Source organism: Vigna umbellata, chromosome 4, assembly GCF_029865625.1.
Source record: "Vigna umbellata cultivar VRB3 chromosome 4, Vumbellata_1.0, whole genome shotgun sequence".
Lineage (NCBI taxonomy): Eukaryota > Viridiplantae > Streptophyta > Magnoliopsida > Fabales > Fabaceae > Vigna > Vigna umbellata.
The window spans coordinates 16,737,625-16,746,185 of NC_142168.1; positions in this window are offsets into that span (position 1 = coordinate 16,737,625).

Genomic DNA, 8,561 nt, shown 5'->3' on the forward strand with positions numbered 1-8,561 from the left:
CTCGTCCATAACGAGCGTTCGTTATCCAGCCACATCTTCCCAACGAACGCTCGTCCATAACGAGCGTTCGTCATCCAACCTCATTTTCCCAATGAACGCTCGTCCCAAACGAGCGCTCGTCATTCGTTCGTCATCCAACCTCATTTTCCCAACGAACGCTCGTCCCAAACGAGCGCTCGTCATTCGTTCGTCATCCAACCTCATTTTCCCAACGAACGCTCGTCCCAAACGAGCGCTCGTCATTCGGCTTCCACTTCCCACAGCTTCTCAACGAACGCTCATCCCCAACGAGCGCTCGTCGACTAGCCTCCTCTTCTCAGCGTCCGTTCGTCACATCATCCAATGAACGCTCGTCATCTACCTTACTGTACTCAACGTACGTTCGTCGTATCACCCAACGAACGCTCGTCATTCAGTCTATTTTTCTCAACGTACGTTCGTCACCTCTCCACAACGAGCGCTCGTGACTCTGAATCTTTTCCCAACGTACGTTCGGCCTTTACCACGGACCGTTCGTTATCCAAGCTTTTAGACTGACCGTTCGACATTATATTATTTTTATTTTGGTACCCCTATTTTTATTATTATTTAATTATTCATTTGCCTTTTTATTTATCTTATTTCATTTCATTTTAATTTTATTACTTTATCTTATTTATTTCTTTTAAATATCCAATTATTTCAAAATATATATATATATATAATAATTTTACTTATATACATATATAAAATAGAAAATTACAAAAATTTGTTTTAAAGGTTAAGCACACGTGTGACCGCTCGCGTCGTCCTTGTGCTAAAAACCTTTTCTTCTTCTTTAAATAAATTTACAAAAGAAATAGTTTTGAAGGTTAAGCACACGTGTGACCGCTCGCGTCGTCCTTGTGCTAAAAACCTTTTCTTCTTCTTTAAATAAATTTACAAAAGAAATACGTTTTGAAGGTTAAGCACACGTGTGACCGCTCGCGTCGTCCTTGTGCTAAAAACCTTTTCTTTTCTTAAATAAAATTTCAAAAAATACGTTTAAAGGTTGAACACTCGTGTGATCGTTCGCATCGTCCTAGTGTTCAATACTTTTCTCTCTTATTTACGTAATATTAAACGAGGGTACGAGTGCTCGTGCGATCGTCCGCATCAGCCTAACACTCAATACTCTCAAGTCTTCCTAAATAAGTAAATAACGGTATGAGTGCTCGTGCGATCGTCCGCATCAGCCTAGCACTCAATACTCTCAAGTCTTCCTAAATAAGTAAATAACGGTATGAGTGCTCGTGTGATCGTCCGCATCGTCCTAGTGCTTAATATCGTTATTTCTCTTTTTTTAAAAAAAGATGATTAAAAATATTTAAATATCATTTTAAAGGTATGAGTACTCGTGCGACCGTTCGCGTTGGCCTAGTACTCATTACCTTCTTTTTCTCAAAAATATTAAAAAACATAAAATCTCCAAAAATTAAAAACATCTGCTTTTCCAAACAACAAACAATCTCTTAACTAGAACTACGTAACCCTGATTTCTCATTTTGAATGAGAATACGTAGGAGCAAGGTCAATCCTTGTCGGGCCCAAAAAACTAAAAAAATATGTTTTGTTTATTTAGAATTTTATTTTAGGGGATAATTAAACATTTTGAAAAACCACATCATATTCGTGCATTTAGTTAAAGTTACTGCCTTAGGGCAGGCGTTGTGGGGTGCTAACACCTTCCCCACGCGTAACCGACTCCCGAACCCAATCTTTGGTTTTCGTGGACCGTGCTTTATCGTTTTGAGGTTTTTCCATAGTTTTCCATAATAAACTATGGTGGCGACTCCAAATCTCTTTTTAAAACCCGTTTCTTTTTGGATCGTCGTCCCGTCGTGATTCCGGTTGCGACACCTATATAAAGAGACCCACGGGGGACTTCACTTGACTTCATTCATTCATTCACCACTTCTCTCTTTCTTATTTCATCTTGTATTCAATTCCTTTCATGGAGAGCTAAGCATCTAGGGCTATTCTTCTGTAATTCCATGATGGATTTTGAGGTTACGTTCAGTTAATGCAATTTTTTATTTTGATTATTGATTTAAGTTGTTCTCTCACTATGTCTTTCATCTCTCTCTTGTTAAAAGTAAAGATTTTTGCATCATAATGTGTTTGAATCTACATGCATATTGATTATATGAGTTCTAGTGTTTATAGTTTTAATTGAGAATCTACTTTGATTTAATTTAGGAACTTTTTATATGATTAAATGGTTTTTACTATCAATTGAGAATGTACTTTGATTGGTAGTAATAATTTCAACTATAATCAATTGAGAATTTACTTTGATTGATTAACTTTTAACTTGGTTAGGAGATTTAAGAACAGACATGATTAAACACAATAGAATTTGATTGAAAATGTACTTTGGTTGAATTTATTGTGAATAATCTAGAAAGGTTTTGCATTTGATTGAGAATTTACTTTGGTTAAATGCATGATCGCCCTCAAATTAATTGAGAATGTACTTTAATTAATTTGAAACTTAAACAATAATCAATTGAACAATTATCCGTGAATAACCGATGATGAATCTATCTTGGAAAAATAGTGGAATTAGCCTATTTAATCATAATTGTTTTTAAGTTTCTTATTTGTTCTTTAAACATTCTCCAAACATCATTTTTATTCATAAGGCATCGCATAGCATTCATAAGAGTCAAATATTCAAAAGCAATTCCGTGTTCGTTGGGAGATGACTCAGGGTTACTTTAGCCCTATCTACTTTCTTAGATATTAATTGGCAATACTGAAGTTGTCTGTAAAAGTAGTATTAATTTGATAGCTTCAACGACCGCTTATCACCCCCCTTTTATAAGGTCAAATAGCCAAGCAAGGGAGACCGCTCGGTTGAAGATGCTCGGATAAGGGTGATTGTTCCTCAACTCTTAGTTTTCGATTTAGGAGTTCCTAGAGAACCTCTCAATAGATGAGAATGACCGTCTATGGCCCAGGAGTTCCTGAAGAACCTCCCAGTAGATGTTAATGACCCTCCGTGGCCCAAGAGTTCCTGGAGAACTTCCCAATAGATGAAATTGGTCGTTCGTGGCCCATGAGTTCTTGGAGAACTTCCCAGTAGACGAAACCTATGAGGCCAAATGGCTAAACGCTTGGACAGTTAAGGCCATGGAAGGCCGAGTAGTTGAGGCCGAGTAACCGAATACCTGTGTGGCTGAATGGCCGAGCAGTAGGGGCCGAGGGTCGAATACCTAAGAGGTTGAATGGATGAATGCTGGAACGGTTGAGGCCTTGGAAGGCCAAACGGTTGAGGTCGAGTGACCGAACACCTGCGAGGCCGAATGGCCGAATGCTGGAATGCTTGAGGCCATGGAAGGCCGAACGGTTGAGGTCGAGTGGCCAAACACCTACGAGGCCGAATGGCTGAATGCTGGAACGATTGAGGCCTTTCAAGGCCAAACGGTTGAGGCCGAGTGGCCGAACACCTGGAGGCCGAATGACCGAACGCTGGAACACTTGAGGCCATGGAAGGCCGAACGGTTGAGGCCGAGTGGCCGAACGGTTGAGGCCGAGTGGCCGAACACCTGCTTGGTTCCATAATAGGTAGATTGCCTTTATGCTGGCATGCGCTAGGTGTTCTTGGGCAAACATGGCATAGACTAGGGGGTGGTCCCCTAGGTTTGATGTGCTGGGTATTCTTGGGCGAACATGTCCCAAAGGGAGTGTAACCCTATACTTAATGAACTGGGTGTTCTTGGGCGAACATGTCCAAGAGGGAGTGTATCCCTATATTTAATGCGCTTGGGTGTTCTTGGGCGAACATGTCTCAAAGGGAGTGTGTCCCTATACCCAATACATTAGGTGTTCTTGGGCGAACTTGTCCAAGGTCTGGGAGTGTTTCCTTGGTTGAGTGCTTCAACACGAACGGTTCTCTGGCTTCCACTCTTGTAATTTGTATGCAAGATGTGATTATCTACACTAAAGAAATATAACAATTCGAATTTTACATTGTGAGAAACAGAGAAGTCAGATAAACTAATGCATTTACAAGGTTATACAATTAATATTGAAATAGATTATGCTATAAGGCCGAATGACCAATCGAGTAGGAGTGCTCGGTCTTCGGTTGAATGTTTTAGACCAAACTAAAGATTCCGTATTAAGATGTGTCATGTTCGGGATGTACTTACTTTAGTGGTTTATGACCTGAGGCCATGGGAGACCGAGCAGTGGAGGTCGAAAGGCCGAATACCTTGTGAGGCCGAATGGCCAAAGGGTGGAAGGTTTCACGCTTGATGCCAAATTTGGCTAAGTATCTGAGGCCATGAAAGGTCGAGGGGTTGAGGCCGAAGGGCCAAATATGTGGAGGCCGAATGGCCTAATACTTGAGGCCATGGAAGGCCAAGTAGTAGATGCCAAATGGCCAAATGCCGAACAGTCGAGGCTGAAGGGGCTGAGCACCTATGAGACCGAATGGCTGAGTACTTGTAAGGCCGAATGTCCGAGTATTTGTAAGGCCGATTGGTCGAGTACCTTCGAGGCCGAATGGACGGTTACCTGCAAGGTTGAATGACCGAGTACCTTCGAGGCCGAATGGTTGAATACCTGTGAGGACGAATGGTCGAGTACCTTTGAGGCCGAATGACCGATTACTTGCAAGGTCGAATGACCGAAAACCATCTAGGCCGAATGATGGCAACCCCTTTAGGGACTTCCCATCCAAAGAAGTATCAACTTCACTCTAAGACCAAGAAAGGGAAGTTCAATAAAGGACTTAATCTTTTCTTTCTAAGTCTTAGCATGTTCTCTTTAACTAGTTCCATTATTTTGAAGGACAATAAAAGATGGAAGGATCCTAGGAAGTTGTCAAGCAAAGAGGAAACAAAGGGAAGCCAAAAGGAGTGCAATTTCTGCATAGATCAAAGCTCTTCTTCATCTATAAAAGAGAGCTTGATCTCTTGTAAAAGCAACTTGAATTGTATAAAGAAATGCTGTTGAATTGGTTCTAGCCACTTCTTCTTCAAGTTCATTGACTTGTGCCTTCTTAGCACACTTATCTCTAGCTTTCTTCCCTCTTGGAAGGCTGTCTGAGCTAGAAACACTGCAAACATGCCTCCAAATCCGCACCAAACCTTCCATCGAACACCTGGTGTGGACCTCCATTTGCCATTCATCCAACCAGTCCGCTGCGTCATTCTGTCCAAGGAGCCACTGCAGTCTTGAATGTGGAGGCTGCTTCCATCATTTGGGATCAAGAGCCAGCCGTTCCATTCACGCTCCAAGAGCTAAGCCACTCTCATCTCCATTTTTTTATGTTTGACCGTGTTGTGCAGTGTAGTGATCACTGTTTTCCAGAATTTTTTTTTCTGTTGTGCTTCAATTCGCGTTTGTAATCTTTGTTCTTGTGTTTCCAATCTTCCTTAAGTGTTTTTTCATCATTTTAATCGGTGCATTTCCATTGTGTGAGTTCAATTCAACCTTTATTTTTCATTTTCCAGTAATGTCATGGTCATGACCTGTTGTGCAGTTTTTCAACTCTGTCATCAAGTATTTGATTCTGTTCTAGCTTTCATTTTCGTTTTAAGTGTGTCCTGAGCAGTTGCTAGCTCTATGTTGATCATATAAAGCAATGGCAACATGTCCAGCTTTGATCATTTGAGCCAATTAGCATTGCAAATATTGATTCCAGTAGAAAAATCTGCATAAAACATCATTTCTGGATTAATTTGATATCAGCTGATGCAGTCCGGATTTCTTTAGTTTCAAGCTTTGTACAAGTTTGTTTACTGTTTTTACATGTGTTTGAAGTGATAACAACTCCTAATGAGTAGTTGAGTTGCTTGAAATCTGGTTTCAAATCACTGTTACTGTTTTATCCAAGCTTCTACACCGTGCTTGACTTCTTTGTTGTGTCTTAGGCCATTTAACATCTCCTAGCTAACATTTTCCAGCTAGAATCTAGTTGTTAGGACCTTTCTTACATGTTTGTTGACCCATCCAACATTGATTCTGTTATATTTTTAATTCCTGGTGCTGTTTGGCCATTTTTACTGCATATTTCCCAACTTACAAGGTGATTTTGAGAATTAGTGTGCTTCTGTATTGTTGGACCATTTGTGCAAGTATAATTGGCCATTTCAAACTTATGTGCACTATTCAGTTGGTCAATTCCCAGCTTTGGTGCAACTTCACATTTGAAATACTCACTTTTTGTTAAATTTTGAGAAGTGAACCAGTGAATTTTTGATGTGATTACTATCTTTGCTGCCTAAGTGATTGCACACATTCCATTTCATCATCTAAACTTGTTGGAAGTCTCAGTTGAGCTGTAAACACAATACCATTCATTTTGGCCACTGCTGTTTCCATTTTCCAACTACATTTTCTGGTCCAGTTTTGATTAAAAGTGCTGCATAATTGGATACAACTGCTGTGAATTAATGAATCTGATTGTTTCAGTGCAATTTAAACATTTGTGCATGTGAATTTTACCATTTGAAACTTGTAGTTACTGTTCATTTGGTCAATTTTTACACCAGCACTGTAAAATCAGTTTCCAACCAATTATTTGCTAAATTTTTTTAAGTGGACCAGTGAATTTCAGTTGTGGTCCTTTTTCCTTGTTGTTTGACAGTTGAACACCTTCCATTTGATGATATAAACTTGCTTGCACAATCAATTAACCTTTACAAACACTGCCATACAATTTTCACTTTGAAAGCACCATTTTCACATCATTTTTCTGGTGCAGTATGCAAATAAGTGTTGTTTGATTTTGTCCACCCTTTAAATTTTCATTTCTGGATTGGCAAAAGCTGGTTTCAAGTTTCCAAATGCAATGATATGATTAAAATAGTGTATTACATCCATAAAAAGCAAGAGAAAACCAAGCAATCCAGTTTTGACCCCAAAACCCGAAAATCACAAAATCTGAGATTCATTGGGGACTTTCATCAAACAGTTTCCAAAATTATCAAACAGTTTCACTGCACTTGATTTTGATCTTTGTTTTTGCTTTTTCTTGCTTGTGTAATCTGTTCTAGTGCTTCTCCTAGGTTCCTTTTGTGTCCCTTCTGTGATTCCGAGCTTAAATTCACTTGAATTCAACTTGTTTGGCTTCTATTTTGTGCCAAAAAACTGGTCTTTGAAAATTAAAACTGGTGCAGCAGCTGGTTTGTTTGTTGACTGGTTTGGTGTTTGCTTTGGTGCTGTGACGTTTTGGTGCAGTGTTTCTACCTCAGATTCCTTGCTCCAAGGGGGTAGCATCTTAGGAAGTGGATGAGGTGTTAAAAGGGCTTCAAGTTTGAACTCCAAGAGCACTATAACATTGTTGTTCCAGCACCCTTTTCCAGCAGCAAATCACATCAAGTTTGGATTTCAACCAATCTGAAACAGCAACCACATTTGTTGCTTCATTTGCAAACATTGTTTTTTTTTAATTGTACTTTGCTTTATATCACAGAACCTTTGTAACTTTTTTCCATTTTGTGTTCATTTGCCACTTAAAGTGACTTGGGAAAATGCTTTTCAAGCAATTCCAAGTGCACCATCAAACATTGTAATAGCTTAGTTCCACTTCTTAGTGTGAAAGTGTGTCAAGTGGCTCCAAGTGTCACTTGCATTTCACTTAGTGTCGTGTCTCACTCTTTCATTTCCTTATCATCTTTCTTTAATTTTTGCTTGTTGATATTTTGTTTTATGTCTCCGTGATATCTAGGTGCGCACTCATATAGATAAACCTTCTTTTGGTTTCTAGGCGCATCTCATTGTTGCATTCTAACTGTTTTGGAAAGACTTCTCCATTGAAACTTGGGTAAGAAACAGAAGAACCTCTGGCTAAGGAAGGACAAGGTTCTTAAGCTTGTCCATTAAGACTCGCCTCTCCTTCCTGGGAGCTATTCGGTTTCTTTACCTTTAGAATCTATCTAGAAGTCATTTCACCAAAAATACAAAAACAATTTTTGGAAGTATTTTGACTCAACGCTTGTGAAGCCTTTCAAAACTCTTTTGAAAATCTTTTCTCTACTTCACAAGTATGAGTAACTCTAGTATTCAAGGCACCTTTCATCATGATGAGGACAATATGCAATTGAGAGGAACTTAATAGAACTAAAGCTGAGTTAAATGAACTCAGACAGATGGTTGCAAACCTCACTCTCAATCAAAGAGGACAAAATAATGAGGAACACTCTCATAGGCAACACCATGATAATGGTGATCATTCCCAACATAGTGATCACAATAGTTTTCATCCTTGTGATCACTATCAACACCCTCCAAGGAGACACCACCATCATAGGAACCATCATGTGTAACCCAAACTTGACCTTCCCCCCTTCTATGGCAGAGATAATGTGGAAGAATATTTTGAGTGAGAGATGAAGGTTGAACAGATTTTTGAGTGTTACCACATAGATGATAGGAGGAGAGTGACCTTAGCCACCTTGACTTTTCAAGGTGCAGCCCTCTATTGGTGGACTTCCATCATTAGAGATTAAAAGATGCATGGCGACTATACCATCCAATACTGGAATGAGTTAAAGGCAGCCTTGCATCGGAGGCATATTCCAGCCTAC